The sequence below is a fragment of the Camelus dromedarius genome, chromosome 34 (genome assembly GCF_036321535.1).
Source record: "Camelus dromedarius isolate mCamDro1 chromosome 34, mCamDro1.pat, whole genome shotgun sequence".
NCBI lineage: Eukaryota > Metazoa > Chordata > Mammalia > Artiodactyla > Camelidae > Camelus > Camelus dromedarius.
Genome location: NC_087469.1, coordinates 7,265,359 through 7,289,342, shown reverse-complemented (window position 1 = coordinate 7,289,342; position 23,984 = coordinate 7,265,359). Strand labels below are relative to the sequence as shown.

Here is a 23,984-nt window from a genome sequence, read left to right as displayed (position 1 = left end):
TTCTATGACCCAACAGTTTCAGTCCCAGGTATACAGCCAGCAGAAATATGCATATATGCATCAAAACCTACGTACAAGAATGTTCATGGAGGCACTGTTCATAGTAGCACAAATTGGAAGCAATCCAAATTCCACCAACAGTAGACTAAGTCAATGAATGTGGTTTATTTGTACAATGATATACCACAGAGCAATGAAAGTAAACAGTCTACACTGCACACAATGACATGGGTGAATCTCACATGTTATAATATTGATCAAAATAAGTGAAACACAAACTAATAAATACCGAGTGATTTCATTTATATGAAGTCCAAAAAATAGGCAACACCAACCTATAATCTTAGAAGCGAGGATACGAGTAATCTTTGGAGAGCAGAGAGTCTTGATGAAGAGGGTAGGAAGGGGGCTTCTGGGATCCTAGAGGTGTTTTATCTCCCCATCTGGGTGATGGCTTCACAGGGATCTGTTTGACGATAATTTACAGAGCTCTGGTTTCATGCTGTGTACATGTTTCTGTATGAGTGTTATACTTCAATTTAAAAAATTAAGAAAAATAAGCATAAATATCCATACTAAACTAGAAAGAATTTAAGCTCTGGACTACCTAGGCTGATTGAGAAGAAAAGGTCAATGGAGTTCTGTGAGGAGAGAGTACATTAATGAAAAGATGGGGGTACTTCAAACAGCAAATTCCCAGAAATGAAGCTCCTTCTTTTTTAACAAAGTCAACACTCAACCTTTCTTTTTTTAAGTCTTCATAAATCATGCAAAGCAGGCTACTTGCCTTGGCAGCTCCGTACTAAAATTACTCCCTGCACAGATTCATGTGTCCTCCCCCAGTTGCAATCAACAAGTCTTAGCCAAAATTGTAAAAATTGGTAGGATATTTCTTTTGTTGCCAGTTTCTTTCTGCAGCATGGGTCAATTTTAAACATCACTGGGCTTGCAGTCAGAACCTTAGGTTCAAGTACAAATTTAAGATCTCTGGTCTAGCAGCCGTCGGCCAGGGGAATGGTTGCTTGACATATCTGAGCCTCAGTTTCCTCTTGTGAATGATGAGGAGGATATAAATACCTGCCTCTCAGAGCTTTAAGCAGTAAGTGACACAAAGCGTACACACACACTCTCTCTCCAAACCTTAAGGTGTTATGTACCTGGAAGGGATTGCCCCTCCTCAGCTCCCATCTCCTTGGCAACCCCCATTTCAGGTGTCAATATCATTCTGCCTTTTTACCCCTCCTCCCTCTTTCATACCAGGAAAGAATCTGATATTAGTAATTTATATTCCAAGGATTGATTGATTATTCTCCAACTGGAGCTCAGCCAGGCGTTTGCATTTCATGTCTTTTATCCCTAATTGTGGCATGAAAGACTTTTTCTCTTGTTAAAAGAATTTGAGACTTCAGCAAGAAGGTGGCAAGCTCTGGGGGGAAGTGGGGGCGGGTGGTGGGGGGAGGACTTGAAATCACATGAGCCAGATTCTGCGAGTTCTGAAGGTGAATTTGATTTAGCTCTTTGCAAGCGCCTTTTGTTTTGCTGGAGATGGAGTGGAGCAGTAATCAGAGGGACTGCCCCCACTAAACGGTCCCTGCTCTGCTAGATTGGGTTGGGGAGAAGGCAAACAGCCATCTGTGGCTGTTGATGTTCCAAGTCTTGGAGAGGGTACAAGAGAGTCCATCTCAGTCACTATCTTTAGGACCCCAAGAGCGCCTGCCTCCTGGAGAGGTGGGCTGCAGCCCTGCCTCTCATCACTCTCCCCTGCCCCCCTTTCTGGTTTGAGACCAGCTCTGCTGTCTTCTCCAGGTCTCCTAACCTTAGCCTAATCCTGCCATCTCCTCCCTTTGTCCCAAGATACCATGTTGACTTTCAGCTTGATTTTATTGTGTTTTTAAAGATTGTTCAGACCTTAATCCCCTTTATCTGGCATCCTGACATTTATTCCTAGACCTCATTTACTATTTCTACATCTGGCTATAACATTTCAAAAAAAAGTATGTTTTCTTGTAATGTTTCTTCTTGGTAAATAAAGACATTGCTGTCTGGAAGATGTTAGAAGGAAAGGGAAGTTGAGAAAAATGTAAGACACCGAAGAGGAATCGGCAGAATGAGCTGAGGCAAATCAAATACCCAGGGACAGCAGAAAGGAGCGTATTGTCTAGAAAAGCCTAACTAAGGTGGAGTGAGGGGGAAATCCCAAGATCTTGTTTAGACCAACAAAAAGCCTGAAGACTTGACTTTGATAAATAGGTTCTGGGCTGAAACCAAGGAAAGACAGAATCTCTAAGATAGGATTCCAGAGGCTGTGAGGGGAGCCCTTTGACTCAGCACTGAGAGGCAGGACTTGGGCAGCCAGCAAGAAATGACTGAGTTAACCAGAGACTGAGCTAAAGGAATGCATTAGGCGTGAAATCCAGCAGCCGAATTTGTTGAGAGCCTGGCTTCGGTGCACCTGTAACTGACGCGCCTGAGAACAGCTCACACTGCAGTGATGTTCTTTTGCAACGAAGCCTCTGGCAGTGAGGACACTGAGGAAGTAGGGAGCCAGCCTCAAGGATGGGGCAAAAGAGAAGAAAAGCATGATCCTCTGGGAGGTGGAAGAGAACTGGGGACTGAAATATACATGGGGGTTTCTGCTTTATTCCCAGAAGAGATGGTTGTTTTTTGCTTTAATGCATCAGTGTTCCAAATCTACTTATACCAGGAAGTACTGTGGAAATTCACATTTCCTCTATGCCCCTCCCACCCCATTCTCTCTTCTTTCTCTTCTTATTCCCTTCTGGCAATGGACCTGACCTCTCAGGCTCTGGGTTCTGGTCCTGGACTCCTCGTCTCCCCTCCCTTCCAGGGTATATGAATTTGAGGCTCCTTTCCCAAATCACCATGTTGGAAAGAAATGGTTTCTTGCAGCATTCACATTAAAATTTGAAGATGAGGAAGAAAAAGGGGGGGGGGGGAGTAGCTAAATTAGCAATGTTCACCCAGTGTGATTTTGCTTTAATCCAGGCCTGCGAGTTTGACAGGGCTCCGAGTAAACGACGGCAGATGTGTCCATCACCCCAGCAGATACATTACTACTAATCCCAGACAAGACGGCACATGCACATCACGCCCAGCCCCCACACTGTTTCCCTCTTAATCCTCTTCTAAATGCACTGGGCATGCCACCTGCACACCCCTGTCCCCCCAGGCAGTGCCAGCACTCCTCTGGTTTCCACTCCCATCCTGGATTGGGCCAATGTCATGTCAAAGGGGCTCTTTTTGCTGGAGCAAAGTTAGAGCAGCCCCAGAAATCTGGGGTTTGCATGCTATTGAGAAAGAAGATGCAGAGAGCATGGTAGGAAGAGGGTCAGCGAGGGTCAAGAGGTAGGGTCCTCTTGCATTTAGGAGCTGGGGAGGGTTAGAGGAGATAATTTATGTGCAAGTTATTTATCTAATTCCTGACACATAGTAAGTTCAGTAAAAGCTACCCGCTCTCAATAGTAGCTACCATTTATTGACCGCATACTCTGTGTCATGCATGTTGTCTAATTTAAAAAAAAAACACATGTAAGTAATGCTTGCTAGCTAGCTGTTAAAAAAGAACAGCTTTTCTTTGCAGTACAGAAATTCACAATTAAAAAGTAAAAGCATCCTGTTTTGGCACACCTCCCCTCAAATACCTCCCGCTAGGAGTAATCATTGATAAAAGCTTATGTGTGTGTGTACATATATACATGAATACATATGTAGGTATGTTTTTTATATAATTGGTATCCTATTATACATACCATTATGCAAACTTTTCAAAAGTTAATATATTGTCAATATCTTTCTATGATAGTATCTATAGATCTGTTTCTTTTTAACTACTGTATAGTATTCCATTAGGTCACTGCTTCATAATTTTTAATTATAGAACTAGATGGGGTTTGAATTTTATAGCCATTTACTGGATTATACAAAATGTTGAATCATCTCATTATGTATCCTCACTTCTGGCAAACCGTGTACATAAATATTACACCTTCAGATCATGTCCTACATGCCTTTTAAGCCTTCTTCACTCCAGCCTTTTTCCAGGAAGAGACTTCCACAATTTTTCAAAGGAAAAGCATCTCGAGCAGGTAAAAGGAGTTTTGCTGAGTTGGGGAGACATAAATAGGACTTCTGGGAGGCCAAGGTGGCTGGAATTAGCGAGGTATAGTACTGGAGAGGAGAAAGCTATGCAGAAGGAGAGTTTCAGACATCTGCATGGGGTAGTCTGGATTTCTTAACTGAATACTAATTGCACATCATCAAGTGAAATCCATGATGTTGGGGAAAATGACAACTATTAGTTTGCTATGAGCTAAAAAAACTCTAGAATTCACAAAGGGCTGGAAGACATTAAAATTCTGGCCAATATAGTGAAGAAAACTTGTTGAACACACCCAGGATATTAAGTAGGGATCCCCAAAGAATTACATCTTATTAGTAGGTAAATTAAAGTTAAGTGTAGGTATGTACATGCAAAATTCCTTAAAATGCCTCAAAAGGATCAAGCAGAACAACAAGTAATTTAGCTGCCTACATAACCCACCCCTTCCCCACCCAAAAAATAGGTGCCCTTTAAGAACAATAACAAAATGCAGACATTCAACAGCACAACATTAACAATGCCTAGCATACAATCATAATTTAATAGACATATAAAGAAGCAGGATAATGCAACCCATAATCACAGGGAAAATCAGTTAACCAAGCAGAGTCAGAAACAAGAAAAATGATGGAACTAGCAAACAATTTAAAATGCTTTTATTTTTAAAAAGCTCAAGAATTTATAGGAAACCATAATCACAATAAAGACATTAATTGAAACTATAAAATAGAAACAAATGCAACATGAGAAATCAGTGGGAAAAATATCTATGTTCAGTTGATTTCCAACAAGGTAATCCAATAGGGAAATAAGAATTATTTCAACAAATGGTGTTGGAACAACTGGAACAAAAATGAACCTCAGCCCTTAACTCACAACATGAACAACTATTTACAGAAAATGGATCACAAACCTAAATATAAAGTCTAAAACCATAGACCTCTAGGAGAAAACAGAGGAGAAAATCTTTGTGACCTAAGTTAAGTGAAAGTTTCTTAGATGGAACACAAACAAATGATAAAAGAAAAAAATTATAAACATGACTCCATGAAAATTTTAAACTTCTACTCTTTAAAAGATTCTATTAAGAAAATTAAAAGACAAGCCATAGACTGGAAGAAGGTATTTACAATACATATATCTGATAAAGAATTTGCATCTAGAGTATATAAAAGAAGTATTACAACTCAATAATAAAAACACAAATAATTCAATTTTAAAACATGGGCAAAATATTTGAACAGACCTTCACAAAGAAGATACACAATAGCCAATACCACTTGAAGCATACTCAATATTATTATTCATAAGGGAAATGCAAATTAAAAACCAAATGGGATAGTATTCTGTATCCATTAGAGTGGCTAAAATTTAAAAGTCTGACAATGCTAAGAGTTGACAAGGATGTTCAACAACTAGAATTCCCACATATTGCTAGTGGGAGTGTAAAATGCCACAATCATTTTGCAAAACAGTTTGGCAGTTTCTTGCTTAGTTAAACCTGTACCTTTCCTATAACCAAGAAACTTCCCTGCTACGTATTTACATAAAAGAAATGAAAAGACATGCCTACAAAAAGTTTGTACATGAAAGATTATAGCTGCTTTATTCACTAGAGCAGAAAAAGAAAGTAACCTAAATGCTTGTCAATACATTGATTATTGTACTCTATTTCTATAATCCAACACTACTCAGCAATAAAAAAAGGAACAAATTTCTGATACACACAACAATATAGATGATCTCAAAAACATTATGGTGAGCAAAAGATACCAGACACAAAAGGACATAAAAGAACAGGCAAAACTTACCTACTGATGAAAAACAGATCAGTGGTTTTCTGAATCCAGAGGAACAGGAAGAGTCTGCAAAATGAAAATTTAGGGTGATAGAAATTATCTACATCTTTTTTGGCGTGGTGATTAGATGGATGTAACATTGTCAAAACTCATCCAACTTTACAACTAAAATGAGTTGCTAAAATACTTTATTGTATGTAAATTAAACCTGAATAAAATTATTTTAAAGGTAAAAGAGAAAAATTACTGGAAGATCACTTTTATCCTGTAGAGGATCAGTTTTAGAATTTGTTAAGCAGGTCTACCTCAATTTTGTACTATTCTCAGGATGTAGCCATGAGTTCTAACGTTTGCCACTTACTAGTTACTAGAATATGACCTTTCTTAGGTCTTGACTGAAAGTCTATTGGGTTCACCAAGATATTTCCATTCTGTTTATGTCATATTCCAATCTTTACCTCCTAACCTGCAGTTCTTCCGGAGTCTCTCCCTGTGAGTGAATAGTTTAGACATTGCCCAAAGAATAAGGAAAATATTATTTAGATTTTGGGAACTCATTTGCAGGTCTCTCCTTACCTGTGATACAACCTTTCAATTAGTAGCTCTCTTGGCAGATCTGAACTCTGAATGTCTCTCCTGCCCGAATAGACTACCACTCTGCTTAGGCTCTTTGCATTTCAGTCTGGAAAATGCCTTCAGGGACAAAGTGAGTATAAATGATGGACTCACTTCCTGTACATTCCTTTTTCCCTTGAATTGTGTTTCTGCTATGGTTGTTCCCTAATGCTTATAGACAAAAGGTTTTATATTTTTGCCCAGTTTTTACAGTTGCTTATGGTAGGAGTGTAATTCCAGTACCAGCTACTTCACATCTTGATTCAAACTAGAAGTCCAGGTGTGGATCTTTTAAAACCTATTCTGCTCACACTTAGGGAGTAAATAGAACTAACCCCAGAATAAACAGAGATAATTAAGGGAACAGAAAATAAGAATAAGGTATATTAGCAATAAGACAAAAAAGAAGAAAACTTGGAAATATAAACATTATTGCTAGTGTATGTCTTTCTTTTGCTCTGAAAACTATTCATCTGTTTTTCTTTGATTATATTTCCTCCACTCTTCTTTTCTGGAAATTCTTTTTATTCAGATTAGACCTCTAGTCACCAAGTCTCAACTTTTCTATAAAGTTTTCCATCCTTTACATTATTGATTTCTTGATTTTTACCTTTCAAACACCCAACTTTGTCTTCAGCCATGTTTATTTTACTGTTAACTGGTTCATTGATTTTTTTTTACAGTTAGCAATAATAATATAGCTTTCCTTGCCTTCTTTTATATATATATACATATTTTATTGAAGTACAGTCAGTTTACAATGTGTCAATTTCTGGTGTACAGCACAATGCTTCAGTCATGCATGAACATACATGTATTAGTTTTCATATTCCTTTTTTTTCTTTTTTTTACTTTTTTGGGGGTGGTAATTAGGCTTATTTGTTTATTTATTTTTGAAGGAAGTACTGGGGATTGAACCCAGGACCTCATGTGTACTAAGCGTGCACTCTACCACGTGCGCTATACCCTCTTCCCTCTCTTTTTGTTTTGATTACATCATTTTATGGTTTCAGTGACCTCTAAAATGTATACAAAGTTCTGTTCTGCTCCCTGATCATCTCTGCTTCATCTGTGGTCAGCTCTGCTTATTCACCTTGCACTTCATTTCCTATCATAGGTTTTACTCACGTACCTAGTGATTGTTTATTAATATTGATGAATAAATTGATGAAAATGAGGATTTTACACTTTGTTCAGCCATGTATTTCTTGCCTTCTCATTGGAGGAAGAAGGTTTCATGAGCCCCATCCTCACATCTGCAGGTGGGTGCCAGAAGGACTGACTTTCGACGTTGGCAGGCATGGTCCTTTATGGGATATATGGGTGACGAGCAGGCCAGTAGGCAGGCTAGGAATAGTGAACCTTTCCAAAATAAAGAGGGTATCACTCTGGAGATGGAGTAATTTAGGAAGTATTTCTCTTCCAAGTGGAACTACCATTTCTTTCTCTATATTCACGATCTACTCTATTTTGTAGTCAAGTTGAAGTGCTCACCAGGACGTTTGGGCGCTTCAGTTATCTGTCAGGCAATGTTTTATGAGTAAGTCAGACCCCCATCTATGGGAGTTCCAGTGAATTTATGAAGCAGGAAGTAGATAAGCCACGGTGTGAAGAGGACAGGCTTTGGAAAACACAGACAATAATTCCTTGCCCTGAAAACTACTGACCAGCTGAGGGCTTTGCCCATTGTTCACAGAGAAAGACAACCAGAGGAGGGGATAAGGATGGGCAAGGTAAGGAAGCAAAAATCCAAAGTTTGAGCCCACACCTGTTTGTATCAGCTCCTCACAGGCACGGCTTCTGTGCTGCTTGATTTTATCCCTGAGGACAACTGGACAGAGCTCTGAGTGGCCACAGCAGCTGAGCAAGAGTCGTACAAGGCAAAGTTGGAAAGAAACAAAAGCAGACCCTTCTCAGTTATTTTCCTATTAGATCTGCCTCCAGCCCCACCCGAGTCTCTGTCTTGATGCTTCCTTCTGCAGTACTTCCAGGCTGACTGGGGCAGGGGGGCGAGTGTGTAAGGATCTAGACAGGGGGCCTATTCTGACAGCTTAGACAGCTCAGAGTTTCTTAAGGGCCAATTGCTGACTCTGCTGGTTCATATTCTATCTGAAAGCCAGATGGGGCTGAGCGAGGTGGTTTGGGGCTTCAGCCGGGACTTCTGAGACTGTGGGCAACCAATACCACAAAGGGATGTGAGAACTAGCTCCAGGCTCAGAATAGTCTAGGGTGTGTCTTGGGTTTGCACAATTTTTTGGAAAAATAGCCTCGCATTAAATGGAGTGAGCCTAGAATTTGCGTCTAACTTGCTGTGTTTCAGTAATGGGGACGGGGGTAGCTGGTTTACCTCTCTTCAGTGAAGTCTATCCAACTCTACAGTGGATCTGGGAGAGATCTGGAGGGTGGGAAGGCTGAGCAATGTCTGTTCCTTGATTTCTTGTGCATTCAGACACATATGAGAGTTTAGGGTCACAATCCTTTTAGATCTTTACAAGTTTTAGTGAACAGTTAGCACTTTGATGTCTGTGAAGCAACCTCTTTGCTGTTTGTAAAGTTTCCTCATTGTTTTGAGTCTCATTGTGAAGCTGGGCTTCACCTCTCTCCCACTAGGGAAGCCAAAAAGTTTCAACACCCCCTCTCTCCGTTCCTTGGCAGCCACAACACAGGCAGGTGAGTAAGCTGAGCACATCAGAGGCTTCTGCCCTGGAATCTGACACTGGAGTAAGTGGCAATATGATGATGGAATGGTTAGGCTTCTATCATGAAGTTAGCAGTGATGGCAGCAGCAGAGACAAGAGGAATGTCCTGGCCAGACTGTTTCCCCTGCAGAATAATTATCGTGCTTCCTTCTCTTTGGTCTGTGAGAGGGACCTCAGCTCCTACTTGTTCTCCACGACTGCTCTTCTAGCCCGCTTCTGTCAATTCTGACGACCTTCTAATAAAACATCACTTTGTTAAGATAGCAAAAATTAGTTTCTATATCTTACAAAATGACAGCAAACCAACTGGTAAGAATCCACTTTCAAATGGAGAGACAGCAAAGCACCGCAGCTAAATACATGGAAGAGCCAGACTGCCTAGATCTGAATCCCCAGCTTTGCCACTTATGAGCTGTGTGAACTAGCCTCTACGTATATCGGTTCCTCATTTTTTAAGTATGGATAATAATCATGCCAATCTCATTGAGTTATTTTAATGCTCAAAGAGTTAATATGTGAAAACCACTCAGAACAGTGCCTGGCACATGTAAGCACATGGGAGTTAACACATCTTCAGTAAATATGGAGAAGCTGGTCTTGGATATCTTACCTAGATAGAGCAGAAAGCAATGAATGTTCCATCACTATTCCAAGATAGAATCCTAGTTCATGGCACACAGCAGCAAAATATTACTCAGTGTCATCTGGGATAAAGTGTTCATGAAGGGCAAAGTTTGGGAGATTGTTTTTGTTGCTAATTCAAGACTACAGGGTAAGGGAGTTACTTTTCTTGGCATCTGATGATTTTTTTAAATGATGCATTTAAATTTTTAAATTCTCAGGCTTTCTATGAACAGTGTGAAAGAATATCTTTTCAGTTGCATCTTTAGGATTGAGATAAGTGAAAACCAAATTTATCAGAATTTATTTTTTTTCCCCTGTAGACTGCCAAGTTGTGACATCTGTTGAATTAACCAGCTTATAATGTCTCTTCGATTGGGCCTCTGATCAGGACAGAACAGAACATTGAAACACTAGCTTAGACTACATGGCAGTCTAACCTTCCTGTGCCCGTGTCCGAGAGAGTTACCCTACAACCACAAGCCAATTTCCCTTCTGATCTATCCTCTCTGACTCATTCCAACCCCTTCTTTTTTCCTAAGCTACAATTAAATTAGATCACAGCATGCTCTTAAGGAGAAAACAATAAATCAGATCAAAGAAGAGAGGAATTTGTCTCCCAAAAGTGCAAGACTTCTGTTCATTTGCACCTGCAAAATCTTTGGAATGTATATGGGAATGAATTTAGAGGGCCTTTGCCAAATTAAAAGAAACATAACTTTAGAGACTCAGTTTGTAATACGAATGAATTTACTAGCGAGCCCGTTTTTGTGTGTGTTTGCTGATACGTGATGTAATAGTTTTTATAACTGGTTAATGGACACCTGTGATCAATGCTGACCCTCACTAAGTAAACTTGAAATTCAATAAATATTTAGACCTAATGTAGATAAAGGAATTTGAATTTGGAGGGATATAGGAGGTCTGAAATAAATTAACCACCATGCAATCACTCACTCCTTAAGTCCCTGGGGAGGGCCCAGAAAAATCTCTCTTCACTGAAGTCTTGAGATAGATATTGGTAAAAGAAGTTTGAGCATCTTTAAGAAATATTCTGGTGGCTGTTCTATGTAGTCCAGAGATGTTAAGAAAGGTTCTCAGTTAAAGTGGGCTCCCTGGTTTCAATGGGATGTAAGAATTCCAGGATGGAAAAAAAAAACAAAAAAGCAGAGAAACTTACTGGCAGAAGCAGAATGAGCTTGATTACCATAACAGAAAGAAATATCCTCCTGGTAGACAGAATGGTCTAAACCCACAAGATCATTGAAGGCGGTTGATTGCTCATGGAGTCCTTTGATTGTAAGGACCCGTTGCCAATGAATGAGGATATACTGTGCTAATAAAATGACCCCCAAGTGGCAGTGGCTTAGCACTTAAAGGTTTATTTCTCCTTTGCACAAAGTTTGCTACAGGTCTGAGTGACTCTCTATGGCTACTGATCATACAGTGACTTAGAGACCAAGCTTGCTTCATCTTGGAATCTGGTTTCATGGTTTCCATGGCAGGGGAAGAGACTACACAGAGAACTCACACCTGCTTTTCTGGGCTTCAGCCCCAAAGTTTCACATGTTGCTTCTGCTCACAGACCTTGTCACATGCTATCACTTAACCACAAGGGGGCAGGGAAATGGATGGGCCAGGTTAAATACTCGTGAACATCTCTTTGTCTGCCATACCTACTTCATGAACATTACTGATTAAGCAGAGGCCTGGCTTCAACTGCCACCATGTTGTCGTGGTCCTGATCCTTCACCCTGTCCCTGGACTCAAGTTCAAAGAAACAGAAACCCACGAATGAAGGGATGACTGGGTACACTTGAGAAAGATTCTGGAAAAATATCCAAGTGTACACTTAGAATCTTCCTCCTAGCTTTGTCTGAAGTTAGCCGTAGATATTTACCCTCTGAAAAGGTAAATATCTAAATCTTTTTATGTATATTGCACATCAGGTCTAAAGTGACACTAATGCCTGGGTCCTCAGAACACGACAGTGATCTAACAGCCAGAATGGAAGCTTATGGAAGATAGATGACAAATGGAGCTTTGACCTAAGTCATGGTAATAGATCAATGGGAATCAAAACGCATGTCAATGAATGAAATAAATATACACAGCAATAATCCTCAGTCAGTCCCCTTTACCAGCAGCGGGAGGGATATTACGACAGAAAGGGGAAAGGGAAGCACTTTATGTTTCCTACCAAAATAATAAATCAGAACAGAAACCACATCCTTATGAGAATCAGGGAAATCAGTGTCACCATCAAATACTTGAAAAACACTCCAATTCACAGGCCCGTTTGGTTTTTTGGTTTATCCTGCCAAGGGTAGGTGAACCTTGGAAAATGGCAGTGGATTATTGTCAGCTTAATAATGTATGACTCTAACTGCAGGTTCTTTTCCTTTCATGGTCTCCTTATTAGAACAAATCAGCACAGCCCTTGATATTGAGTATGGAGTTATTAATCTGACAAATGCTTTTTTTCTCCTCAATTTCCAACAAATGGAGGACACTAGAAGCAATTTCCTTTCACTTGATGGGACAAGTGTACACCTTTATGACTTTCTCAGAGATGTCTTAACTCTCCTTGACCAGTACATCTCCTTTTCCACTTTGCCTGGAAAGAGTGATAAACTGAGCTAAGGAACTAGGTGGTTGCTAATGGTTTAGCCAAATGCTTTGGGAGTTAGAAGGGGCAAAATTTGAGGTTTGGTATGATAATACTGTGTCCCTGGTGAATAATCATCAAAGTCTCCCACTGCAGGGAATCAGATATTAGCTTTCTTCTCCAGCGCTTGCTTGTGGTAGACAATAGAACGGTCCTCCAGAGATGTTCATGCCCTAATCTCTGGGGCCTGTTATGTTGTGTTGCTTATCAAAAGGAACTTTGCAGATGTGGTTAAGGCTATGAATCTTAAGCCTGGAAGGTTATCCTGTACTGTCCTGGTGGACCCAATCGAATCACGTAAGTTCTTAAAAGTGGAGAGCATTTCCTGAAAGAAGACTACTGCAACAGAAGAGGCAGGAGAAATTCAAAATGTGAAAGGAACTCAATCCACAATTGCTAGATTTGAAGATGAATAGAGGGGGCAGGAGCTAAGAAATGCAGACACCCCTAGGTGCTGAGAACAACCCCCAACTGACAGTCAGCAAGGAAGTGGGGGCCTCAGTCCTGCAGCCCCAGGACTGAGGGTGAATTGTGTCAATTCCATGAATGAGCAAGAAACCAGATTTTTCCCAGGGCCTCTAGAAATGCAGCCCTGCTAACACTTTTATTTTAGCTACATAAGACCCATGTCCGACTTCCAAACTACATTTACTGTGAGATTACAGATTTGTATTGTTAAGACACCAAACTTTTGTTAATTTTTTTATGGCAGGAATAGAAAAACTAAAGCATTGTGCAAAGTTCTCATGAACAAAGCCAAGTTGGCTTGGGGATTCTATCCTTCAGATTATATAGTCTATGCTCTGAATTAGTGAATAGTACAGAGAGATATTTATACATGGAGCGTCAGGTCCATACAACCATGTAACCAAAAGCTGACAGGAATGGGGGCTAACAATAAGGATTTACTCTCAACAATTTGTAGAAGCAACACCCAAGATTCCTAGCCCCGATGTGGTATCATGTTTCAAAGTGCCCAGCTAGCCTCCTGCTGGCAGGTTGATTCCAATGAGAACCCTTACATCAGGAAGGGGCGATGACTTACCCCCGTTGGAAGGTCAATTTATTCTGGATTAGGGCTTTCTTCCTTTCTCAACATGTCACCTGTGGTCTAAATAATGCCTTATATGTCATTATGACAGACCACACACATCATTTCTTATCGAATAATTCAAATGTCAATAATCATAATTAACATTTCTACAGAAAATAATTAAGACAATGGATCAACACCCATAGAGTTCATTGGTCATATCGTGTGTCCATCACCCAGAAATAGATGACTTCATAGAATAAGAATTGGGACCTTTACAAAAATCAGTGCCAGTTGTGGGGGAATCTTGGGAGACTGGAACACACAGTGTGTAACTCCACAGTCTCCCAAGGACTTGAACCACATCTTAAAAGATGGACAGGAATGAAACAGAGAGGAGAGTGGACCCTTCAGACTGGGATGGTAGGTTTAAGCAGATGCTTAGAGACCAAATTAGCAATATTTCCACGTGCGACAATAAGGAAGCCAAGCTAACTGGAATGAAAGGTATGCATAGAGGACCCATGGGGTGACAGACGTAGGAGGGGTGGAGAGAAGTCATCAGGACCCCAAGCACCCAGCAGAGAATTTGATACTAGATAGAACAGCAACTAGGTTAGGAGTGGGATCATGAGAAAAATGAAAGGAGAAAGCCGTGCACATTCAGAGTGGAGAGATGAGAGAGACACCCAGTTTGAAAAATAAAGCTGATTGTCTTGGCTTCTGTGGAAGAGTCAGACAGTATGAGGCTCTGATGTCACCTCCCCCCACCCCCCCACACCAATGGCAGACCGTTTGTACCAATGTGACCCTCTTTATTGCTATAACCAGACTCAGCCTTAGATTTGTTCTCACAGAGATCCAAACAGTCATTAACAATCAATAGGACCTGGCGTGAGAAATCAAATCCACTAGTTGTACCCAATGCAATAAATGCTGTTCTGGCAAATCCTAACGGTTACAATAAAATATTAACACACTTTGTTTATTTACTCACATATTTTACTGTAAACACGATTAACAATCCCACTCTTCTTAGACACAAGAATAATGATTTTAGCGATTGAACACTTAAGAGAGCTACATACAGATGTCGGTGACTAAATGCAGTTTCAGAAGGCATAAACAGATTGTGTCAATAGTCTGTCCCTGTGACAGACTCAAAGTGCCTCTAATTCCTGTAAACATTGCCATGCACCGTATTAAGTTTAAAATAAGTGACATGTGTTTAGCATTATATGTGGTAGAAATTCTAAGATTAATTTCAAAAAGATCAAAGAAATAAACACTCAGAGATGCAAGTAATTCTGGTAAACATTCATTTTAGCCTCATTACCTGTCTGTCGCTGTCAGCATTTACAACTGAACCAGCTGGAGGCTTGCAAGTCCATTGGATGTAGTGACCCCACGAAAACCAGCCCAATGACACTTGGGAAAGCAAAAGCCACCCTTGCAAAATGACAGACCTGTTATCCTAGCCTGGGCTTCACTTCCTGGGATAATAGATGACAAAATAGTTTTAACAGGCTTTGGAGTCAGAGTGACCCGATTCTTAGGTGTGAAAGGATTCATGAGTCCTGTGGCGGATAATGGAGCCCAGAAATGAGAATTTTAAACTTCTTTGGGAATTTATCAGTATAAGTATATAGACTGCAGATACTGAAACACGCAAAGTAGTTTTAGTAAGTAAAAGGCTGGTGATACTTCCTTTAAAATATCCCAAAGGGAGCTGAATGTAGGGGGATAGAAAATGCTGCAAAGTGCCAATGAGTACATGGTTGGAGCATCTTCTGTGGAAGGTACACGGGAAACCACGTGATCAAGCTCAAAAGAAAATAATTCATATGGAGAAAGGAGCCTTGGCGAATCAGTGATTGTAACTTCCACTCCATCTCCACCATGATGACCCTAGACCAAGCCGCCATCATCTGCCCCGTGGATCACTGCAGTGGCCTCCTAACTGGCCTCCTTGGGTCTACCCTTGCCCCTCCTTTCAAGTATTCTCAACATGGAAGCCAGAAGGTAAATCAGACTGTGCCACTCTTTGGCTCAAGGCTCTCAGATGGTTTCCAAATGATTTAGAGCAGCGTTTCTCCAACTCCAGTGTGCATCAGAACCACCCCGCAGTCTTGCTACAACACAGATTGCTGGTCCCACTTTTAGAGTTTCTAATTTAGTAGGTGTGGGGCAAGGCCTGGGAATTTGCTGATGCTGCTGGTTGGGGACCACACTTTAAAACCACTGATGCAGAGTAAAAGTCAAGTCCTTGCAATGGCCCACAAGGTCGCTGGGATCTGATCTCATCCCCAACCTGATTTCATCTCCTATTACTTCTGCCTTCACTCTGCTCTGGACATCTTGGTCCCTTTGCCTGTTCTTGAGCCCGCCAAGAGTACACCCTCTTTAAGCAGTCCTCTGTTCTGAATACTCTCCCCCCAGATAGCCTCACAGCACATTCGTCACCTCCTTAACTTCCTTGCTCAAAAGACTCCTCCATCAGGACCTCCCTCAACATCCTATTTAAAACTGCACGCTTTCTCTCTCCCCAGCATCCTTATTCCCCATGATTTCTTGTTTTTCCATAAGACTTATCACCAACTGACATACTATTACATTTTACTTACTTACTTACACATTTTTTGTCTTCTCAACCACCAACTAGCACTAAACTTTAAGCCTTGCCAGGATAGGGAGCTTACGTATTTGAAAAATCTGTTTTGTCCGCTACAACATCCCTCTTCTAAAAAAGTTCCTGGCATATAATAGGTGCTCAGTATTTGTTTAATGAATGAATAAAGAAGCCTGAGAGATAAAAGGAAAATCTGGATTCATTTAAGTACCATAGAAGCCAAGCTAGAAAATAATCAAATGAGATTTCAGGGTAAATAATAATATTAAGTGCAACAAGCAGTCTGAGTAAGACTGAAAGCTGAGGAAATGTTCTTCATATCTAGGACTTCTTGTGTTTCATTTAAAATACCATGACGTCACGAGGATATTCTGTTTTATCAGCTAAAAACGACATAATTTTTAAAAATCTCTTTTATCTTGAAATCATTATAGAGTCACAAGAGATGCTAAAAAATGTAAGGGGAATCCCCATACGTGCATCCTTGCCCCAGTCTCCCCAACGTTAACATCTTGCAGAACTGGAGTAAAATATCACTGTCGGGAAACTGACACCATTGCAATCTACAGAGCATGTTCAGATTTCACCAGTTATGCATGCATTCATATATATGCATTTTTACATACGTGGGTGTGTATTGGTGTCTCTCTCTGCAGCTTTATCACATGTGTAGCTTCCTGGGGCCACCGCCACAGTCAGCATCCATAACTGTGTCATCACTACACGACTCCCTCATGCTACCTTTCTGTAGCTACCTTCTCGCTTTCCATCCTTATCTCTGGGCAACCGCTAATCTGTTCTCCATCCCTGTAATTATGCTATTTCATGAGTGCTGTATAAATGGGATCACACAGCGTGTATCTTTTTGACAATGACTTTTTTAACTCAGCATAATTTCCTTGAGGTTCATCCAAGTTGTCGGAGTTATCAAGCTCACTCCTTTTTATTCGAGTAGTAACCCGGGTTATGAATATGCCTCATTTTTTTTTTCCAGATTTGGAAACATTATTTTTCTTCAATTGAAGTATAGTTGATTTACAATATTATATTAGTTTCTGGGATACAGCATAGTGATTCAGTATTTTTACAGACTATATACTCCATTAAAAGTTATTATAATGCTGTTTGGGGGAAGTGTCCTGGGAACTTGTTTGGAAAACCCGGGAATTTTTGAAGAACACACTAAACATTCTGTCTCTAGACTGCTGTTCTAATCTGCAGATCCTGGATTTGAGCTGTGACATTTCCTGCCTCCAGCCAGCCCTGCTTCAGACTGGTCCTTACAATCTGCATTGGCAAAAACCAACTCTTTTACCCTGTTGCTACTTTTCTGAATTCAGTGGTTTTTCTATACCAACACACTCCTTGGTTTGTCTCAAGTCAAGGAGAGGTTCTGTCAGCAACCAAGGACCATCCTGAAATTTGTCCTGAAATTGCAGGGCTAGTCCCTATATTGTTCACTAAATGTGTAAGGTTATTACCACCTCCTAGACTTTTTCTAATTGTTGAATATGTTGCGCAGTGTTGAACACATTGAACCCTTAACACTGTCCATTTGTCTTTATCTCAAAGATCTGAACTCAGAGCTAGCAAATACTGAGCTCAGTGTTTGAAATTTAAATGCAAATAAAATAATATGGCCCCCCAAAAAAGTTACTATAAGATAATGGCTGCAATTCCTTGTGCTATACAATACATCCTTGTTGCTTATCTGTTTCAAAGACAGGAGTTTGTGTCTCTTAATCTCATACCCCTATCTTGCCCGCTCCTCTTCTTTCTCCCCAGTGGTAACCCCCTGGTTTGTTTTCTGTATCTTACCACAACCTATTTAATCTTCCACCTAGTAAAGGGCATTGGGCCGTTTATAGTTTGGGGGCAATTGCAAATAAATTTGCTCTGGGGGGTGGGAAGGGATAAATTGGGAGTTCAAGATTTGCAGATACTAACCTCTCTCTATATATATATATATTAATAAACAACAAGTTTATACTGTACAGCACAAGGAACCGTATTCAGTATCTTGCAGTAACTTACAGTGAAAAAGAATATGAAAACGAATACATGTATGTTCCTATATGACTGAAGCACTGTGCTGTACACCAGAAATTGACACAACATTGTAAGCTGACTATACTTCAATAAAAATATATTTTTAAAAAGCTGTTATGAATATCTTTGTACAACTTCTATATGAAAAAGAGTTTTCAGTTCTCTGAAATAAATGCGTAAGTGTATGATTGTTGGGTTCATTTTTAGCAGGAAGAAGGTGGAGAGGGATAAATTGGGAGTTCGGGATTTGCACATACAGACTACTATATATAAAACAGATAAACAACAAGGTCCTACTGTATAGCACAGGGATCTATATTCAATACCTTTTAATGGCCTAGAATGAAAAAGAACATGAAAAGGAATATACACACATACATATATATGTGAATCACTATGCTATACATGAGAACTTAGCACAACATTGTAAATCAACTATACTTCAATAAATGTATTGGGTATATTTGTGTGAATCTATTTCTGGGTTCTTTGTTCTGTGGCATTTATCTGTGTGTCTGTCTCTTCATTAGCATCACATTTATGGAATATCCTAGCCATACGGTAAGCCTTAACATTGGGAAAAGTGATTTCCCCCACTTAATTCTTCTTTTTCAAAATTGTTTTGGCTATTCTAGAGTCCTTCTCTTTTTATAAATTTTAAACTAAGCTTGCCTATGTCTCCCCCCTCAAAAAAAAACAAAACAAAACAAAACAAAAAAACCACTGAGAAGTCTATTTCCCAGATTCAAGGTTGCCACTTCTTTTCTTTCAGAACTGGAAAACGTTATGTCTTTTCTGTCTTCCTCCTGGTTGCAGATGAGAAATCCTCTGTCATTCAAATTAGTGGGGTTTTTTTTAATAGACAATGTATCATTTATCTCTGGCTGTTTTTGAGATTTTTTTTTTCCCTTCACCATCAGTTTTCAGAAGTTTATGATATTTCTTGGTATGTATTTCTTTTGGTTCATCCTATTTGGGGTTCACTCAGCTTCATGGATCTGTAGGTTTTCGCCTTTCACCCATCCGGGAAGTTTTCAGCTATGATTTCTTCTGGGGCTCCAATGATATGAATGTTGGATATTTGTTGTATAAATCCTTGAGACTGTTTTCTTTTCAGTCTCTTTTCTCTTTATTGTTCAGACTGAATAAATTCTATTGATTTGACTTCAAGTTTGTGGATTCTGTGCTCTGTCATATCCACTCCGCTATTGATTCCATTCAGCAAGTTTTTCATTTAAGTTATTGTATTTTTGAGTTTATCTCTGTTTGGTTCTTTTTTATTAACTTCCATTTCTTTACTGAGATTTTCTATATTTTTTGTTGTTTCGAGAGAATTTATAATTGATTATGGGAACATTTTTGTTAGAGTTGCTTTAAAAGTCTTGTCAAATAATTTAACATCTCAGAATTAGTGTCTATTGTTTGGTCTTTTCTTTTTCGAGTTGTGGTTTTCCTGGTTCTTAGAATGAAGGATGATCTTCTGTTGTATCTTGGACATCTTGATTATGATGTTAAGGGAATTTTGATCTCATCTAAGTCTCTTTTAGCAGAAAATTACCCTTTTCAAGTTTAGCATATAGGTTCCGCCCTACTGTTGTGACTTTCGTACTAATCAAGGTTTAATTTTCTGAGTCCTTGCAGTGTTAATTTGGCCTGCTTTGCTCTTCTAATGCTGTTGGCACACTTGCTCAATGCCTGTTAGCAGTGTCTGCAGTGGCAGAAGGTGCTTCCTTAGGCCTCCTATTATTACTGGGAGACATTTGGTGGAGAAGAGAGAAACCCTGGGCCTGGGGCTCCTTATGCCCCTGGGTGGAAAGCAGGGAGACACAGGGCTTCACTGCTGTCGTCACTGCTGATGGGTAGGATAACCAACCAGGGCCCAGTTGTGCAGTGGGGGCTTACATCTCCAACAGGGCTTCACCACTGTCTATAAACTAGATCCCTCACTGAGCCAGGCTTATGGAGCAGGGACTGGGTAGGATGGCCTGGGGATTCTCTGCTGCTGCTGTAAGCAGAATGGACCACCCACCAGGGTCCTGGATGTGGAGCAGTGTTGAGATGGCGTGTCTTCACTGCTGGGTTCCTAGTGATAGAGCAAGGATTGAGATTCCTTACTGCATGTCTGTGTGTTTCCCTTTTCTCGGCCCTTTGGCAGGAGAGAGAGATCTTTTCTTCTTTCTTTTTATTTTTGTCTTAATCTATTCCTGTCAGTGGTTCTGGGTTGTAGGCCCTTCCAGTTCCCAGTTCAAGGATATATGAGCGATATAAAACAAAACAAAACAAAACCCAAAATACAGGGAACTCACCACACTGTTATTCCTCAAATCCCGAGGTCTCTAGCCAGTGCCTTTTTCTTTCCAGCTTTCTAAGCCCTTTTATCATTGTCTGTTTAATCATTTCTGAGTATTTGGTTATATTTAGAGAAGAGGAGCGGGGAAAAGTTAATCTATAGTATCTTGTCCTGGAACTGAAATTCCAGAAAGCAATATAATTTTGACTTCATAATCAGGTCTTTAATCCATCTGAAATTGATTTTAGTGTATGATGTGAGACAGATATCTAATTTCTTTTTCTCCCATATGGATATCCAATTTTCTTGGCACCATTTTTGAAAAGTCTGTCTTTTATCTAATTCTCTGCAGGGCTCACCTCTGCACTGTATCAAGAGTCTAATGCTTGGCTTGCTATTATATGGCATTGCTCGATCTTACTATCACTGCTCCAACCTAATTATCATAAATTTTATAGGAAGTCTTGATATCTGATGGTGCAAATATTCTAACAAATGTTTTTTTATATTTATTTTGTATCCTGCAAAATTGTTAAAATTCTCTTATTACATTTAAAATTTTATTCATGGAATCCTTTTGGATTTTCTATGTGCATAGTTACATCATTTTTAAGTGATACCTTTTTTTTTCCCCTTTTTAGTCATTTTTTGGGGAGTGGTGAAGGGAAAAGGAAGGGTTTTTTTTTGTATTGACTAAAATCTGTAGTACAATGTTGAACTGAGAGAAGGGAGGAGGTAGTGGAGTTCCTTGTCTCATTTTTGCTTTTAAAAGGAAACCTTCCAGAACTTCACTATTAAGTGTAATGTTTGCTATAGGTTTTGATAGATATGTTTTATCAAAACAAAGAGGTTTTCCTCCATTTTTACTTTCCTAAGTTTTTTCTTTTATTATGAATGAATAGTAAATTTTATAAAAAATACAATGATGGGAAAGGACATGCTACACTAACAAACACTAGTTGAAAGAAGGCTGGAGTGCTTATATTAGTATCAAACAGTTAGATTCATAGCAAAGAATATTACAGTAAAGACTTTTACGTCATAATAATTAAGGGGTCAATTTATCATTAAGATACAACAATCTTAAACATTTATGCACCTAGTAATAGAGCTTCAAAATGCACAAAACAACAATGGATAGAACTAAGAAGAGAAATAGACAAATACACAGATATAGTTGGAGATTTCACTTGGAGGTTTTTTAATGCTCAATAAAACAAGTAATAGGAACTAAGCAATGATGTAGAAGACAAACACACTATCAAACCACTTGGCCTAACTGACATCCACAGGATGGATACTCTTCCCAACAACAGTAGAACACACATTATTTCTGAATGCACATGGAACATTTATCAAGGTAGACCAAATTCAGGTCAATAAGATAAATCTAAATAAATTTACATGGATTCAAGTCATATAAAGTATATTCTCTGACCAAAATGGAAGCCACTGGAAATTAAAAAAAAAAAAAAGAAAAATATCTGGAAAATCCTGAAAATTAAGAAACTAGATAACACACTTCCAAATAACCTATAAGTCAAAGAAGAAACCAAAAGATAAAGTCAAAAACATTTTGAACTGAATGAAAATTAAAACACAATGTACTAAAATTTGCGGTATATTATTAAAGTAGTACTTAGAGACAAGTTTATACCACTAAATGCCTATTTCAGGAAAGAAGATCTTAAACACATGACCTCAGCTGAAACTGAGGGAAAAAAAACTGAGCATCTGAAAAAACATCAAATGAAACCTAAAGTAAGTAGAAGGGAAATAATAAAGATAGAAAAATCATACTAGGAGTCAATGAAATAGAAACATCAAAAAAATGAATTCAACAGCTTCCTTTTTAATAAGTATATATTAAATATAATAATAATAAGTATTGTTTAATAATAATAAAATTGATAAATTTCTAATCAAGTTGTTCAAGGGGAGAAAAAGGGAGGCTTACGTAACCAATATCAGATATGAAAAGGTGAAATTATTACAGGTTCTACAGATATTAAAAGGGTAATAGAGAACTACTATGAAACAATTTTATGCTAATATATTTAAAACTTAAATGAAATGCAAAACTCCTTGAAATTCACAAACTATCAAAGCTCATTCAAGAAGAAATGGCCTGAATAGCCCTGTTAAGGATATTAAATTTGTAAATAAAAACCTCCCAACAAAGAAAACCCCAGGCCCAAATGGCTTCATCTGTGAATTCTGCCAAACACTGAAGGAAGACATAAGAATGAGTCTATTCAAACTCTTCCAAAAAACTGAAAAGGAGGGAATACTTCTCAACTAATTTTATAAAGTGAGCAGTGCCATGATAATAAATTCAGACAAAAATATTACAAGAAAAGGAAAACTACAAAACAATATTCCTCATAAACATAAATGTCATAATTATAAGCAACATTTTATAAAATCAAATTAACAGTAGTAGATCTTGAGCAAGTAGGGTTTATCCCATGAATGCAAAGTTGATTTAACATTTAAAATGAATCAATATAATTCACCATATTAACAAACTAAAAGGTAATTATCATATAATTATCTCAACAGATTGGGGGAAAAAAAGCATTTGACAAAATCCAACATCCATTTTTGATTAAAAAAATTAAAATTTAGCAAATTTATAATTAGAAGGTAATTTCCTCAGTTTGCTTTGTTCAAACTAGTTGAAAGACTGTAAGTTTCTTCTTTCAGAAGAGAAGACTGCCAAGATGGATGAGTGACACTAGGCATGGTCATAGGAGGTGATTTGCCATAGGAGGGGAAATCCTTGGGCCAGATAATTCTGAAAATCTCTCCCAATTCTATGGACCTTTGTATTTACAAATATAAAGAGCCATTTCCCCCCTAAACTTTGGCTAATCTTGTGATTTTCTAAACTGCTTTGCCTGAGTTTAAGACTCTCTGTGGTTTTGTCCCAACCTACATTGGCAGACTCCCCTGCTGCTACTCCACATGTACCACGAGCCATAGCCAATCAGAGTCTCTGTCTTCCCCTCAGCATTTTTCAAGCTTTCCATCTCCAGCAGCCTGACTCAGAGTTTTACTGTTTGGAACACTTGGCTCCCCATTTGCGCACACAGAAATTCTAGACATTCTTGGAGTTTAGCTCAAATCTCATCTCCTCCACCAAGCTCTCTTTGGTCTTCCTGTTGGATTGCTCCTTCCTTTGATCTCCCAGAGCTTCTGAAACCAAAGCAAATTTTGCCCTTCTTTCTTTTTTTTCATGGAGTTTGGGTCTTTGTTTAATCTCTTGTCCTATATTAGGTGTACGAGACTCCAGATGGGACTGACTCATCTTTGTACGTAACACAGCTTGATACTCAATGTGTACCCTTCCAGGGGAGCAACCTCTGATAGAGGAGAAAAGTCTTATTCCTCAGTGTTCTTTTTCTTCTGACTCCAGCAGTAGGGGCTACACACATTCCGAGAGATAACTGTAGATCCCC

At 39.1% G+C, this 23,984-nt stretch overlaps 1 long non-coding RNA gene across 1 annotated transcript in view; it reads right to left on the bottom strand.

The window, feature by feature from the left end:
* Positions 1 to 235: 235 nt before the first annotated feature.
* The window catches only part of LOC135319905 (uncharacterized), a 170,348-nt gene continuing 146,599 nt past the window's right edge, over positions 236 to 23,984 (bottom strand). The window contains exons 3-4 of the long non-coding RNA XR_010378911.1: positions 5,932 to 5,985; positions 236 to 466 (exon numbers count right to left, since the gene is read on the bottom strand). This is a non-coding gene — a long non-coding RNA (uncharacterized LOC135319905). The remainder of the gene's footprint in view (positions 467 to 5,931; positions 5,986 to 23,984) is intronic.